The sequence below is a fragment of the Odocoileus virginianus genome, chromosome 24 (genome assembly GCF_023699985.2).
Source record: "Odocoileus virginianus isolate 20LAN1187 ecotype Illinois chromosome 24, Ovbor_1.2, whole genome shotgun sequence".
Taxonomy (NCBI): domain Eukaryota; kingdom Metazoa; phylum Chordata; class Mammalia; order Artiodactyla; family Cervidae; genus Odocoileus; species Odocoileus virginianus.
The window spans coordinates 30510954-30528732 of record NC_069697.1 but is presented as its reverse complement, the minus strand read 5'-3'; the positions used below and the strand labels follow the sequence as shown (position 1 = coordinate 30528732).

Here is a 17779-nt window from a genome sequence, read left to right as displayed (position 1 = left end):
GGAGAAATATCAATAACCTCAGACGTGCAGATGACACCACCCTTATGGCAGAAAGTGAAGAGGAACTAAAAAGCCTCTTGATGAAAGTGAAAGAGGAGAGTAAAAAAGTTGGCTTAAAGCTCAACATTCAGAAAACTAAGATCATGGCATCTGGTCCCATCACTTCATGGGAAATAGATGGGGAGACAGTGGACACAGTGTCAGACTTTATTTTTCTGGGCTCCAAAATCACTGCAGATGGTGATTGCAGCCATGAAATTAAAAGACGCTTACTGTTTGGAAGAAAAGTTATGACAAACCTGGACAGCGTATTAAAAAGCAGAAATGTTACTTTGCCCACAAAAGCCCGTCTTTTCAAGTCTATGGTTTTTCCAGTAGTCATGTATGGATGTGAGAGTTGGACCAGAAAGAAGGCTGAGCATTGATGCTTTTGAACTGTAGTGTGGAAAAGACTCTGATAGTCCCTTGAACTTCAAGGAGATCAAACCAGTCAATCTAAAGGAAATCAATCCTGAATATTCATTGGAAGGATTGATGCTGCAGCAGAAGCTCCAATACTTTGGCCAAAGTATTGGATGCAAAGAGCTCACTCCTTAGAAAAGACCCTGATGCTAGGAAAGACTGAAGGCAGGAGGAGAAGGGGACGACAGAGGATGAGATGGTTGGATGGCATCACCAACTCGATGGACATGAGTTTGAGCAAGCTCCGGGAGATGGTGACCAACAGGGAAGCCTGGCATGCTGCAGTCCATGGGGTCACAGAGAGTTGGACACAACTGAGTGACTGAACAACGACAATTTATAGGTGATAGAACACTAATTATAGGTGATACATCAAAAATGGATTTCATGGTCAAAGTAAAGATTCATAAGCACAATGAAAATTCACAATATCTAGGGATATGGATAGATCTAGAAACTGTCATACCGAGTGAAGTCAGAAAGAGAAAAACAAATGTGGGCTTCTTAACGTATATATGTGGAATCTGGAAAAATGGTATAGATAATCTTATTTGCAAAGCAGAAATAGAGACACAGATGTAAAGAATAAATATACAGACATCAAGTATTGAAAGGAAGGGTGGGATGAATTGGGAGATTGGAACTGACATATATACACTATTGATACACTGTGTATAAAATAGATAATGAATGAGAACCTACTGCTTAGCTCAGGGAACTCTTCTCTGTGTTCTGTGGTGACCTAAATGTGAGGGAAATCCAAAAAGAGGGGATACATGTATACGTACAACTGACTCACTTTGCTCTACAGCAGAAATGAGCACAACATTGTAAGGCAACTATATCCCAATAAAAATTAATTAAAAAAAAGATTCACAGTGTCATATTAAAGGTCCTGAGAAGTTTAGCAATAAAGACACTGACTTAACTTGGCTTAACCAAAATTCCCCACATGTTTTGGCTGCAGAATCATTTAAAGTTTTTTCAGTCTTCCACTGAACCACTGTTTCACTGAACATGTATTATAGCAGATTGTTTAAAATTCACAGTCTCATGACTTCTGCTGTTTGAAATTACACGGTACTTTTGTTAACTTGCATTTTCCACTCAGTCATCTGAGAATGTGCACCTGGTGAGGACAAGGGTTTGTCTGCCTACAGACCCCTCACTGGTAAATATTCTTATGTTATGATGACTTTTGATTCCCTAAGCATCTGGTGACTGTGGGATATCTGATAATGATTCCTAAGATAATGAGGACCCCAGAACCCACTGTGCTGTGACAGGCAGTGAGGATACTGTGAATAGAACAGATGTGGTTCCTTCCAAAGCAGAGCTAATATTTTCATGAGGGAAATGGACTGTCAGATAACTCAACAAGCAATGGCACAGGATATTTTACATTATGAAATTTTAAATTGGTAAATTAGGTCTGTCTCAGTCTCATATGTATTTTAGTTGGTATGAGTTGTCCCTTGCATGCTTATCCCCTGGACACCTGTAAGAGGCAGGTTTGGGGAAATATGGTGCTGGAAAACAACCAGCTGGGGGAAAGGGGACTGGATTTATAGCAGTTGCAGATGTCTATGATGTAAATACTCCCGCCATGTCAGATTTCAAGTTACCAAGGTGATGTTAATCCACTTCTGTAAATTTAACCATCTCCAGCACATCACTAATTCTAGTTTCAAAGAAAGTTCAGCAGTGTTCTTCTCTGACTTTTGGATTTCCAAAGCAAAATGTAAAGAAATTTTGAAAATTAAAGAATGACTAACTTTCCAAAATTTTTTCTCCCTCATTCATTCACACATTCATTCATTTCTCCCTCCCTCCCTCTCTTCCTTCCTTCTCCAAGTAAGGATGCTAAAAACAAATAACATTCTACAATCACCTTCATTTCATAAAAGAAAGGATATTTTAACAACAAAAAAAGTGAGAATGATTTAACTTCAGAATGTTTAAAATCCTTTATATTAAATGAGCCTAGCTCTATGAAAATTTTACTAACTTAATTATTTTTCTAATTTTGTCATGAACTAGGGAAATCTTGGCGTAGCCATTAGCCTGGTTTTTACTACAAGTGACGGAAAACCTGACAGAGACTTAATAGCTCAGAATCATTTTCTGATAGTTCAAGTGGTCTAGAAGTAAATGGTAGTTTGACTGTGCTGTGATGCTGTTAGGTACCTGCTGTTTCCTTAGCTTTCCTTTCCACTCTCTTTAGATTGTAAATTCTTTTCATACTTACAGCCTCATAGTCATAAGATAGCTATTGTACTTCCAAGAAGATAAAGTGACAAGGACAGAAAGCCTTGTGGGTTGAACTGCGTCCTCCAAAATGGTATGATGAAGTCCTAACCCCAAGTATCAGTGGATATGAGTGTATTTTAAATAGGACCTCACCCATATAAGGCTCCTTCTCCAAGATCAAGAGAGGAAATGGGAGTGTGGGGGCTTCCCTGGTGGCTCAGTGATAAAGAATCTGCCTGACAATTCAGGAGACACGGGTCCCGTGCCTGGCCCGGGAAGATCCCACATGCTGCAGTGCAACTAAGCCTGAGTGTCACAACTATTGAGCCTGTGCTCTCGGGCCCAGAAAGTGCAACTGCTAAGGCTAGGCGCCACAACTACTAAAGTCCACACACCTTAGAGCCCATGTTCCGCAGCAAGAGAAGGCACCACGATGAGAAACCCACAAACTAGAGAAGAGCCTGAGCAGCAATGAATACCCAGCACGGCCAAAATAAATAAATAAAATCATTTTTTTAAAAAGAAAGAGATGAAATGGACCTACGTAATACACAGAAATAAAATAAAAGACCAGGCAAAATAGGGAAACAGAGGAATACATTTCAAACAAAGGAATAAGATAAAAGCTCAGAGAAGGAACTACGTGAAATGGAGATAAGAAACCTACCCAGTATATTAAGGGTAATGATCATCACCGATCTCAGGAGAAGAATAGATGAACACAGTAAGAATTTTAAAGAACAGTCAGAATACATTAAAAAGAAGAAGAACAGATCAGAGCTGAAGAATACAATAATTAAAAAACAAATCAAAAAGCACAAGAGGGGATCAAAGTTGATTAGATTAAACAGAAGAATAGATCAGTGATATAGAAGACATATTAGTGGAAATCAACCAAGCTTAGCAGAACAGAAAAAAAGAAATAAAATAAATTTTTTTTAAAAAAGTACTTGAAGGGACTTTTGGGACAACATCAGGCATACTAACATTTGTATTATGGGGGTCTCAGAAGGAGAAGAGAAACATAAGAGCACACAGAACTTATCTGAAGAAATAATAGCTGAAACCTTACCTAATCTGGGGGAAAAAACAGACATTGAGGTCCAGGAAGCACAGAGTCTCAAATAAGATGAGCCCAAAAAGGACCATACCAACACACTTTGTAATTAAAATGTCATGTGAAAGATAAACAGAGAATCTTAAAAGCAGCAAGAGAAAGCAACAAGTTTCATACAAGGGAACTCCCACAAGACTGGACTTCCCAGGTGGCACTAGTGGTAAAGAATCTACCTGCGAATGCAGGAGATGTAAGAGACATGAGTTAGATCCCTGGGTTGAGAAGATCCCCTGGAGGAGGGTGTGGCAACCTGCTCCAGTATTCTTGCCTGGAGAATCCCCATGGATAGAGGAGCATGGTGGGCTATGGTTCATGGGATTGCAAAGAGTCAGATATGACTGAAGCAACTTAGCATGTTACTATGAGACCATTGGCTGCCTTTTCAGCAGAAACACTGCAGACCAGAGGGAGAGGAGCTATACATTCAATGTGATGAAAGGAAAGGGCTTAAACCAATAATACTCTACCCAGCAAGGTTATCCTTCAGAATTGAAAGAGAGATAAAGAGTGTTATCAGCAAGCAAAAGCTAAAAGAGTTCAGCACCACTAAACCAGACTTATAAGAAGTATTAAAGGAATTTCTTTAGGTAGAAAAGAAAAGGCCACAATTAGAAATAAGAAAACTGTGAAATGAAGTCTCATTGGTAAAGACAAACATATAGTAAATGTCAGCAACTTATAAAGATAGTAGGAAGGTTAAAAAACAGAAGTAGTAAAACTATCAATGCCTACAATAAGTTAAAGGATACAGAAAAATTTTTAAATGTAAAATATGATGTCAAAAATATAAAGCATAATGAAAGGACTAAACACGTAGAGCTGTTAGAATGTGTTCAGCTTAAGAGATCATCAACTTAAAGGAGATATCTCTCTGTATATGTAGGTTCTTATTCATGAACCTAATGGTGTAACCACAAATAAAACAACCTGCAAAGATAAACAAAAAATAAAGAACTTCCCTGGTGATGCAGGGGATAGGACTCCACCTGCCAACAGAGGAGACACGAGTTTGATCCCTGGTCTGGAAACATGTCACATGTTACAGAGCAACTAAGCTCATGTGCCACAATTACTGAAGCCTGCACACACTAGGGCCTGCAAACCACAACTGATGAGCACCTGTGCTTCAACTTCTGAAGCTGGTGTACCCCAGAGCTAGCAAGTCAAAACTACTGAGCCCACGTGCTCCAACTACTGAAGCCCGTTTTCTGCAACAAGAGAAACCACCGCAACGAGAAGCCCATGCACCGCAATGAGAGAGTAGCCCCTGCTCTCCGCAACCAGAGAAAGTCTGCAGGCAGCAACTAAGACTAAGAGCAGCCAAAAATAAATATAAATAAATGCAACAGTGTGTACACATGTCAAATAAATTCTTTAAAAAAAAATTTCCTTAAAAAAAAGAGAACAGAATCCAAAGTTAACACTAGAGATAGTTATTAAATAATAAGAGAATAGAGAAGAAGAAAGAAAGAACTACAAAAGCAACCAAAATGGCCGTAAAAGGCAATAATATATGTATCAATAATTACTTTAAATACAACTGGAGTAAATGCTCCCAAAAGAGATAGAATGGCTGAAAATAATAATAATAATAATAAAGAGAGAGACCTACATATATGCTGCCTATAAGAAACTCACTTCAAATCTAAAGACACACAGATGGAAAGTGAGGAGTGGAGAAAGATATTCCATGTAAATAAAAATGAAAAGAAAGCTGGGGTAACACTACTTATATCAGACACAACAGACTTTAGCACAAAGACTGGACAAAGAGAAAGACGGTATTACATAATGATAAAGAGATCAACCCAAAAGAACAAATAGTACTTGAAAAAAGATCTGCATCCATATCCAAAAAAGGATTTAATATCCAAAATATATAAAGAACACATATGACCCAACAACAAATAAACAAGAAGTCTAATTTTAAAATGGGCAAAGGATAGGCATTTCTCCAAAAGAGACATATAGATGGACAACAAACATGTGAAAAGATGCTCAACATCACTAATTATCAGGCAAATGTGAATAAAAATCACAGTGAGATATCACCTCACACGTCTCAGGATGACTATCATCAAAAAGACAACTAAGTAATTATTGATGAAGATGTATTGAAGGGAAGCCTCACTGTTGGTAGGATTGTAAGTTGGTGCAGCCACCACGGAAAATAGCACGGAGATTCCTCAAAAAATTAAAAATAGAACTACATATGATCCAGCATTTTCACATCTGTGTATTCCCTGAGAAAAACAAAACACTAATTCAAATAGATACGTGCACCTCTATGTTCCCTGCAGCATTATTTACAATAGCTGAGACATGGAAACAACCTAAATATCCATCCACAGAGAAATGGATAAAGAAGATGTCCCTCGCCTCCCACCCCCCACACACACTCACACACACACACTGGAATGTTACCCATAAAAAAGAATGAAATTTTGCCAATTGCAACATCATGGATAAATCTAAAGGATATTATGCCAAGTGAAATAACTCAAAGACAGTCACCATATGATTTCACTCATATGTGGACTCTAAAAAACAGAACCAAAACAGACTCATAAAAAAAAATGATGGCTGCCAGAGGGGAGGGGGGGGCTAAATAGATGAAGGAAATTAAGAGGTACAAACTTCCAGTTATAAAATAAATAAGTCACGGGGATGTCCTATATGGCATAGGGAATATCGCCAATGGTACTGTAATAGTGTTTTATGGGAGCAGATGGTTACTAGACTTATTATGGTGATCATCCATAATGTATTTAAATGAATCACTATATTGTACCCTGAAACTAACATAATATTGTATTTCAACTCTTATTTCAATAAGAAAGAAAGGATGGATGGGAAGAAGAAAAATTTAGGTAAGGGATCCAGGTAGAGGGTTCCAGATAAGAAGTTAGAAAAGCGAAGGTTAGTGTTTGCAGAGACAGACCATGGGCGCATGTGAAAAACTGAGAGAAGGATGGAAATTTTGAAGAAAATCAAGTGTCAGGGAACTGGAAATCTCAGGAAGAAAAGACAGGTGAAATGATCAGGTACTAATGAAAATCTCCTATCCCTACTACACTGGAATTATTAACCCAGTTACAAAAAGGGAGACAGTAAAGGAGAAAGAAACAGGGATGTTGTTTTAACTGCTGGCAGCATCGTATAGAGATGAGATATATTTTTCATCTTCATTCAGTGGCAGGATTAAAGAGTTAAATCCAGCCTCAAACAGTAAAATGTTTAAAAATCAGTGCCTTAAAATCTATTTTTTCACAGCTAAGATGGAGACTAAACATGCTCAGGAATTCAGTTCCAAGGACCAGAGGTGATTGGGGGAGTAGTTTTCTGAGCATTCCATCTCCCAAGCAACCCCCAACTCTAAGCATTCTGGAATTCCTCTTAAACATTAAATCGGCTTCCTTGCAGGCATATCTGGGAATTATAGACTCATCCTGTGGAGGTCAAGTTTTGTAAAGACTGTGGCTTCATGGGTTACATTTCCACTGGCCCCATCTGCCACCTCTTCTACCTGGACCTATGCTTCATCCCACCTTCTCCAAGGATAGGACTTCAGTTGGTCAACTGGACCTACCTGCATCTTTCTTCCTTCTATCTGCATCAAGCTCTTTGACCCACGGATACTTTATTTCCACCGTTTGCTCCTCACCCTTGTGTCCCCTCTCTTTCCCAGACATAACATCTTTTACAGCACCAGAGCATTTTGTGGCATTTATTAAATTAAATGTCTGTCTCCCCTTACTAAATAAGGATTTTGGAAGCAGTAGCCATTCTTTAGTGAATTTTGTGTTCCCAGCATCTAACACAGTTGGAGAATATATTAAATGTTGGCTGAAGAAATAAATTTTTAAAGGCTAATCCCAAGGGAAACAGATCATGTTATAAATTCCTCAGCTGGAACTGTAAGAATCAGTGATGTTCCATGCAAAAGCCTCGTAGGGATAGGAATCCAGAGGGGTGACCACAGGCCTTCTTGGTCTCTGGAAAAGCATGGGATATACTGTGAGCCATAAAGCAAATATCCTTTGAACTAACCTGATTTATCTTGATGGAATTCTTTGCGTAGGTATTGTGAGCTCCATTTCTAGTGTGCAAATTCTGCTTTCCTTAGAAATGGAAAGGAACTTGAGACATTTCTTAGATAGTTTCAAGACCAAACTGCTTGTGAGAGTTAAGGACTTCCTTTTCTCACTGTGTACCAGAAGAGTTGGCAGCTAGAGGTGAGAGTGGCAGAGTGTTGCAGATGTGAACATCATATGGAAACCCAGCATCCAAACTTAACATGTGGAACATAAGCGGTAGCCACCCTGTCCCACTGTGGTGCTGGAGTGGGCTGGGGAGGAAGGGATTTGGGGTGAAAGTGAAAAGAAGTGCAAAACGAACATTGGAAACATACTCATATTACACGTTCTCCCTAAAAAGAGACATTGCTGGTAAAATGGACTTTTTCTAGGCCTGGTTATACAATTGCTGGATTTTAGGTCCCAGATTCATGTTGCTTCTTATTGCAAAATGCCTCCATTTGCATTTCTGCCATTTAATAGGTCATGGTGAACTCTGTCTCCGAGTTTACTCACAGAAGATGTAAGGAGAGTCTCCACTTATCTTAAGACCTCACTCTACTGTTCTTTTTCATTTCTTCTTACATTTTGATCATTCTTCTCCTCTTCTTCCACTTTATTTTTCACATCATTGGCTTCCTACCTGAGTCAGGAAGCAACCTTATGAGGCTGCCTGAGCAGAAGAGCATATGCTGTCTTCAGACTTTTAGAGATGGGCTGCCACTACTCCATGGGGTACCTTTGTGTGAACCCCTAGTGGCTCAGGACAGACAGATTTCAGGACCAACTCTATTGTTAGGACCATCTCTTGTGCCATGAACAGCCTGCCTAACCAGAAGGTGCAACCCTGTTCAGAAAACAAGAGTCCATAATCTTGCCTAAATAAACCATTAGAGTGACCGCTATTCTCATGATGAAAATACTCTTCTTTAAAGTCCTCTTGAGGAATGAATAAACTAGGCCACATTTATTTCTTCAGTTTTCAGTAGTTTACAGGTCCTTAAACACAATTCAAGGCTACCAGGTGGCTTTCTGCTGCCAGTAGCATCAAATCCAAACAGGCTGATCTAATTTGCTAGACCATCTCTTCTTTTTAGTGCTACATTGTCATCCCACATTTTGTCTTCATTTCAGCAACCACTTAATGACCATGGACTATGAATCAAACTCTTGAATCCCATCTTTTGTTTCTCTCCAGCTTGGCATTTTCCCATCAACTAGCTCCACGACAAAATAAGCCTCCTTGAAATTTCCAAACAGAAAGCTCTGGAGATGTCTGGCAAGCCCTGGGCATAACTTTCTGCTGCTGCAGACCTGGAATCCACAGAAGCGATCTCGTGAGTCAGTTCCTCCAGCCCTAGCCTGGCCCTTCTTTTGGTCATCCTACCCCTCCTCCCCACAAACCCACATGCCTGCTTCAATACAGTACGCTCCTAATCCTGCTTGAAGTGTACAGACAGCACACTTGCAGTACACTAGTTCAGTGTCATTTGAGGAACTCTCTCGGTATAAACTCCACACAGAAAAACAATGATGAGACTTTATTCCCATAGTATTGTTTGATTTAGAAAACACTCTCATAGGCATTAGCTCTCTATACAGACATCTAGTCTTTGCCTCAATGCAGAGATTCTCAGCCTTGGTTGAATGTAGAATCACCTGGGAGCTTTCATAAAGTGCGGAGACCTGAGCTCCCTGCCCAGGGGAGAAGGAAGCAGAATCTCTGAGGGTGGAGGCTGGGTGCAGGTTTATTTGTCCCTACCAGGTGATCCTAATGAAAACCACTGCCTGCCTTTCCCTTTGCTTTAGGACTGACTCAGAATCATCCAGATACAAATACAGAATCATCCATATACAGAATTCCCAGCACAGCACTGGCAAAGACATGATTCTTTTTTCTCCATACATCCTCATTAGCTCCTGCCCAATACAACACCAGTTGACTTTGTTTCCAACCTACCCCATATGACCATGGAATATCTATATGTTATTCTAGAATTAGTTGTTTCCTCATTGCCTATAGATCTGGTTTACTTAAAATGATAACTGTCTCAAAGATGGAAGCTATCTTTCTATCCTTTGCCTCTTTCCATAGTCCTGGCAAAGAGCTTCTGAACCACAATAGACAGTAAATGGATGTTGATTACAAGTAGAACCTATTCTTCTGGCTTGAATTTTCCTTTGATATGAAAATCAAACAGGCTTCAGAGAATGAGGTTAGAAGATTGAAATAAGAAAAATATGTAGACTGGGAAAAAAAAGAAAACAAAAGCAAAACCAAAGATGTCCAGTACAAGAAAAAGTGAATTTATATGTACTGCAGGCTGATTGCCTGTCAAAGTGGGCAATCCTTTTGTATATGAGCTTATTCAAGTATTACATGATTTTATTCAGAACTTCCCTTTGGGAACAGTTGCCAAAGTCTCCATGTTACAGCACTCTCTTTAGAATCTCTAGGAGAAAAAGCAGGATGGATGAGTCTAGAACTCTAATTCTATTTTGAGCATAAAACTGTGACCTGGTCTCTAGTCTAGTCTCTGCTGTTAACTAGCTGTGACCTTGGTATATCATTGAGTTCATCAGAGATACTGACTCCCAGAGTTCTTCATAGCCATAATGTTAATAAAAAAACAGCCAACATTGATGGAGTCCTTGCTATGTACCAGGCCCTGTAGTGAGCATTCTTCAGGAATCAGTTCACTTAGCCCTCATAATCACTCCTTGGGATGGTTGCTGTTATCTCTAATGAGGAAACTGAGGCGATTAATTTGTTCAAGGTCATAAGGGGAATGCATTTTGGCTGAAATATATTCATTCAAGCCTCATTCAAGTACCCAAACCCCTCTCCCCACATCTGCATGCAGTGCATGCCTGATTCTGGGCTCCTTGAACACTCTATGGACACTGATATTTTAGCACTTATCACTTGCCCCTCTGTAGTGTGTTGATTGCTTTTGCATGTCTCTTCCAGCACACTGGACTTTGAACTCAGGATTTGGCAATTAATATGACACCCAATATATGCGTCAAGTTAATGGTATGATCTCTCATTTAGTTCTCACAACAACTTTGTAAGTAGAATTATTCTTTTTTTTACAGATAAAGGCTGAGAGAGATTAAGTAATTGGCTCAAGTTCACACAGAACTGGTCAGGTTTTGACTCCAAGCATCAGATTGTCCCTACTCTGTGCTGGCATCCTTGTTCACTCAGTTGTCTGAGACCATCCAGAAACCAGTGTTAAATTAACTCTACAGAGAAACCATTAAGACAGGTGGCACCAATGCCAGTGGTTGCCTCTGTAAGCAAACACAAATCAGAGCCTGGAAATGCCTTGTGGTTGTGAAATCAAGACCTAAGGACAACCAACCGCAAGGAGCCAATTAGGCTTCAATCTGTAGCCAACTAATAATTTATTGCTTTGCTTCCACCTTCTTTCTCTAAAGTCTTTTCTGGAGCCCCTGTTTGTGGAGGTCTCAACTGCTCCTGGCCTGGTGCTGCTCCATTCTGATTTATGCTCAAAGAAGCTAAGAAATTTTAATATGCCTCAGTCTATCTTTTAACACCAAGGATCCATTCTGTATAGCACTTCCCTGCTTGTGATCCTTGCCCATCCCTTACTCCTCTCCTGTAACTGTTCAGTCCCTCTCCTTATCCCCATTCCCTCCATCGTCACCTCCTTCACTCATCTCGATCACTGCAATGCCCCTAGTATAGATTTGGAATTTTGGCTTACCTCCAAAAACAAAAAATATTAAAAATTATGGGTGACTTTTCTAAATTGCAGGCATTTGTTATAATCTGCCTTAGAGACAAAGACATACTTCCATGCACTCAGCCTTGTGGAGCTTAAATCATGGTTCACTGGGAAGTTAGAATTGTGTTTTCACCTTGTAACATAAATTTTGGTATGAGGATCAGCACACTTCTCTAGTCCTATAAGTCATATGAGGCAACTGGATAGTTTCCAAGATTCTACCCTTGTTTATTGATTTCATTTACCACTCTATTTCAGAGTTTTCCATTGGGGACCCAGTTCTGATCACTGCACTGCCTTCCTGAGTTGTTGTTTTTAACTCATTTCATTGCTCATTTTCTCTGGGGCTGTGGCCTAGATTGCTCTAAACTGCATTCCTGGTTTCCTGCCTTCCTACCTTGACTTTGACTGTCACATCCTTCTGATATGCTCTGTCTGTGCTCTGTCGCAGGTAGGGATACTTGGTCACGTTAAGACCTCCCTGTAGTTCTGGCTGCTGGCCCTTTGCTGCCAGCATCCCTCAGAAAACTTCCTCCCATGCCCCTGAAACAGATCTGTCTCCCAACGGCCTGCCTCATCTCAGGGGTGGCCCTTACAAGTACTGGAACTTGCTTAGACCCATAAATGTCCCTTTGATATCTACTCATTGCAAACACAAGAGAAACTTCTTCAGAGCAAAGGAAGTCAGTCATTTTGGCAGTCTGCTCAGATCGTTTCAACAATAAAGCTTCTCTGAATATTAAGGTTTCCTGCTCTTCTGGGAAGAAAGTACTCTAGTTAATATCGTCAGATGACCTGCCAAAAAGAAAGGTCACTCTGGTAGGAGTTCCATGTGCTATTAAAAGATCGGATGTTCCTTAGATGGGAAAGCAGTGACATGTGGCTAGGGTTTTAATGAGACAGGGAAAAGTATGATGTGGCAAAACTTGATAGTATATGAAATTGTTCTCTTCAAAAATAACACTGTGCATTCTGTTTTGTAATTCCATTTAAAGTTATTGTCTTCATTTGAGTATTGTGAATTATTTATTAGCATTATGTATTTAACTTGTCAAGTGGAAGATGTATTCTTGAATGAGAGAAAAAAAAAAACTTTAAAAAATCTTTTTGAAACAGAGCTATGTCTGAAGGGGGCTTCCCTCATAGCACAGTTGGTAAAGAATCCACCTGCAATGCAGGAAACCCCAGTTCGATTCCTGGGTTGTGAAGATCCACCGAGAAGGGATAGGCTACCCACTCCAGTATTCTTGTGTTTCCCTGGTGGCTCAGCTGGTAAAGAATCCACTTGCAATGCGGGAGACCTGGGTTCGATCCTGGGTTGGGAAGATCTCCTAGAGAAGGGAAAGGCTACCCACTCCAGTATTCTGACCTGGAAAATTCTATGGACTGTATAGTCCATGCGGTCACAAAGAGTTAGACATGACTGAGCAACTTTCACTTTCTTTTCACTATGTCTCAAGGGAGAAAATGGAGATCATGGGAAAGTGAAATAATCTCTCTCCATATTCATTACATTTATCTTCAGCTCCATCAAAATATTAATGGCTGTAAGGCTATTCCCTTCTTCCTCCTCTGATTGTTCTTCTAAATTCATTTAGAAAATAGCATCTCCCCAAAACTAGAGTTGTCTGTTCTACTCTCTCCATTTTCCACTTCCTCACCTTTCATTCACTTTTCTTGTGCAGTTAAATATTTATTTTTCACTTTATTATGTCCATGCAAATAGCATTCACAACTTAATGTTGTGTGTACTCTGACCATTGTTGTTTTTTTAATCATTTGCTTTTTTTCCTATAGTAATTGCCTTTAAAAAATTTTGCTTGTCTTGTCTCAATCTATCTCACACCTTCCAATATTCTATCAATCCAATTTCCCACAAGATCGAAGTACATAATGTATCAATTCCAGTTCCAAAACAAATGAATTCTTTAAAATTTTTAAGAGCTGTGACATATAGCTCTATGCTATAAGATTGGGGAATTTTGACATTTTAAAAGTAGAGTGGTTATGAGTGTTCTTTTTAAAAATATGTATACCATTAAAAATATAGATAGATCATACCATTGATTATAACTGTAAATGTAGAAAACACATTTGAAAAAAATCCAAAACCCACTCGCAATGGTTGGATTTGAAAGGTAAAACGAACACCATTCACATTAGCACCATTTACAAAAGAAAAGGAAAAAAAAGAAATTCTTAAGGAAAAGTCTTTAAAAATAAATACAAGATCTGCCTGATGAAAATTACAAAATTCTAATGAAAGAAATAAAAGATCTATATAAATAGAGACATATTCCATGGATACAAGAGTGAATATTGTCAATATATCAGTTCTTTACAATTTGATCTATAGATGTAACTCAATTCTAATAAAAATACTGGCAAGTTATTTTGTAGCTAGTGACAACTTGACTCTAAAGTTCATGTGGAGAAACTTAAGACCCAGAACAGCCAACACAATACTGAAGAAGAACAAATCTTGAGGACTGCCACTATCTAAATTTAATTCTTACTCTAGCTACAGTGATGTGGAATTGGCAAAAGAATTGGCAAAAATATATCAATGGCATGAAATAAATAGCTCAGAAATAGACCCCCACAAATCTAGTCAACTTATCTTTGACAAAGGAGCAAAGGCAATTCAGTGAAAAATGGATAAGCTTTTCTACAAATGGCCCTGGAAAAACTGGACATCCACAGGAAAAGGGAAAAAGAAGGAATTGGTGCAGACCTCACACCTTTTAAAAAATTAACTCAAAATGGGTCATAAGCCAAGGAGAAAATCTAGGTGAGCTTATGCTTGACAATGAGTTTCTAGATTCAGCACCAAAAGTGCAATCCATGAAAGAAAAATTAACTGGGACTTCATTACAATTAAAAACTTATGGGGTGGGGGAAACATATGCTCTTCAAAAGACACTCTTAAATGATTGAAAAGACAAGTCATAGACAGGGGGAAATATTTACAAGACATTATCTGATTAAGAACTTGTATCTAAAGGGTACAAATAATTCTCAAAACTCAACAATAAGAAAACAAACAACCTAACTTTAAAAATGGGCAAAAGATCTAACACCTTAAGAAAAAAGCTATAGATGGCAAATAAGTATATGAAAAGATCCTCAACATCATATGTCAGTGAAAGTGAAGTCACTCGGTTGTGTGTGACTCTTTACAACCCTGTGGACTGTAGCCTGCAAGGCTCCTCCGTCCTTGGGATTCTCCAGGCAAGAAAACTGAAGTGGGTTGCCATTTCTATCTCAAGGGGATCTTCCTAACTAAGGGATCAAACCCAGGTCTCCTGTATTGCAGGCAGACTCTTTACTGTCTAAGCCACCAGGGAATATCATATGTCATTAGGGAATGACAAACTAAAGCAAAAATGAGATACCTATGAGAATGACCAAAATCCAAAATAATGACAATACCAAATGCTGGAGAAGACCTTGAACTATAGGAACTTTCATTGTTGGGTGGGAGTGCAAAAGGGTCCAACCATTTCAGAGATAGTTTGGCAGTTTTTTACAAAGCTAAACTTTTAGTTTTTTAGTCTCACCACACAATCCATTATTTATATTCCTTGGTATTTACCCAAATGAGTTGAAAATTATGGCCACACAAAAACCTGCTTTTGAATATTTATAACAGCTCTGTCATAATTTCCAGAACTTGGAAGCAACCAAGATGTCCGTTAGTAGGTGGATGGATAAACAAACTGTGGTACATTTATAAAATGGAGTACTATTCAGTGATAAAATAAAATGAACTATCAAGCCACAAAGACATGGATGAACCTTAAATGCCTATTGGTAAGTGAAAGAAGCCTAATAATTAGAAAAGACTACCTACTGAATGACTCCAACTATTAATATATGGCCTTCTGGAAAATGCAAATTATAAAGCTAATAAAAAGACTAGTGATTGCTAAGGCTTCTGGGGGAGAGGAGGATGCACTCTAGGTACAGCAGAGAGAATTTTTAGGTCAGTGAAACTATTCCATATGACACTGTAATGGTGCATACATGATATGAAGATACATGATAATACATGACGCCATGAAACATGATGGATGCAAATAAACATTTGTCTAAACCCATAGAATATACAACACAGAGTGAACCCTAAGGTAAAGTAACGACTTTAGTCAAAATTCCCTGGTGGCTCAGATGGTAACATGTTTACCTGCAATGTGGGAAACCTGGGTTCGATCCCTGGGTTGGGAAGATCCCCTGGAGAAGGAAATGGCAACCCACTCCAGTACTCTTGCCTAGAAAATTCCATGGATGGAGGAGCTTGATGGGCTACAGTCCATGGGGTGGCAAAGACTGAGCGACTTCACTTTCTTTTTCTCTTTCTTTAGTTAAAATAATGTATCAATATTGGTTCGTCAGTTATAGCAAATGTACCACACTGATGTGAAATTTAATAATAGAGGAATCTTTGGGGATGGGAGGAGTGTATACAAGAACTCTATACTTAATAGCCTATTAATATATTTTGATATATCATTATATGTAATTAACATTTTTCACCTATGACATTTCAAAATTATTTTTATATTGCATTATCCACTGAGGATGAAGTCTATTCTCTACTCAAGTCTAGAGCTATCTGTTTTTTAAATTATATATGTATTTATACATATAGTGTTTGTCTGTGTCTGTGTGTGTGTGTGTGTGTGTGTGTGTGTTCTTTAAAACCTCTGTTTGCTTCTCAATGTCCTCTACAAAAAAATTCATATTCACTCCTATCATTGTAGGACCTAGAGCTGTGCCTAGTCCATAGTAGATTCCCACTCACTATTTTCTTTCTTTTTTTTTTGATGACTCACTATTTTCTAAATCACTGTTGCATGATATGTTGAATGTAGCTGACTGCGAATGCACTAAAGTGTGCGATCCTCTAGTTCATGCATATTTCTCCCTCTTATATACAATGCTACAATGATAGGTGTGGCCAAATGCATTGTTGACTTCAGGAAACAACATGCCTATAGCTTTCCCCTGCTGTGTTAGACCAATAACTCTAGTCCATCTCAGTTCAGCTTGTTAGAGAGTAGGTAGAAAAAATAATAAGGACAGTTAAACAGTAAAGAGCCCATGAGATGTAGATTAAAAGGCACAGCTATTCACTTAAATTCTACTTCCCCAGTGTTCTTAAAAACAAAGTATAGATTTGTTTGAAGTTACTTGGAAGGCTTTTTAAAGTCCTAGATAGTATGGTTATTAATACTGCCCTAACAGTGTTTTATGAGGGCTTTCCCAGTGGCTCAGGGATAAAGAATCCGCCTGAAATGCAGGAGACACAGAAGATGCAGGTTCGATCTCTGGGTCAGGAAGATGGCAACCAGTATTCAGTATTCTTGCCTGAAGAAGCCCATGGACAGAGGAGCCTGGTGGGCTATAGTCCATGGGGTTGCAGAGTTGGACACAACTGACCACAAGCACATAACAGTATTTTATTACCATTATTATTCCTTAACAAAGAAAACAGATATTTTTAAGTTCATCTTTGAGTAAACTTGACCCTCTACCTGAAAACAGACCACTGAGTTGTACCCAGCTGTGAAGAGATATTAAAATCCATTTAGATCAACTACAATATCAGCATATTGGTATTATAAATATCTAATTATATATATATTTGTTTTAAGCACCACAGATAAAATAAAAACATGTAGAAGATTCTTATGTGACCGTCAGACTTTGGGAATTTGATTTCTGTGAACTACAAAGACAAAGAAATGAGAATCCATTAAGAACTCTAAACTTAACAGAAGGGTTAAAATTTGTCATGACGGGGAATTGCTACCCAATAGCAGTATCTCACCTTCCATTCTTGGGTTGGTAGGACTCTGAAATGGTGCCAAAATTTGCCTATCAAGAAATTATGCTGCATTGCAAAAGTACATGAGTTATCAGGCTATGCCAGACTGGATGTTGCCTGGGAAACTGTCACTGGTTTCTACTACAGCTGGAAGGGAAAGTAAAGTGTCTGTTTCTAAGGCAAGAATATTTCCAAAATCTCTCTCTCTCTGGCCCTTTTATAGCTCCTGCAGTCCTCACTGTTCCTGTGTCTTCTACCTACTGCTCCTGTTTGATCTGATTCTATATTT

General features: G+C 38.8%; 1 protein-coding gene across 10 annotated transcripts in view; it reads left to right on the top strand.

Moving 5' to 3' along the window:
• The window catches only part of PCED1B (PC-esterase domain containing 1B), a 188532-nt gene that overhangs the window by 100344 nt on the left and 70409 nt on the right, over nucleotides 1-17779 (top strand). For 5 of the 10 annotated variants that reach the window (XR_011483272.1, XR_011483273.1, XM_070454521.1 and 2 more), the window contains exon 4: nucleotides 9104-9242. The exons of 3 other annotated variants lie outside the window; for them this stretch is intronic. The gene's annotated coding sequence lies outside the window, so the exon portion shown is untranslated. Of the gene's footprint in view, nucleotides 1-7217; nucleotides 7287-9103; nucleotides 9243-10876; nucleotides 10943-17779 lie in introns of those variants that run through there. 2 more of the 10 variants (XM_070454520.1, XM_020889534.2) reach the window with 2 other exon arrangements.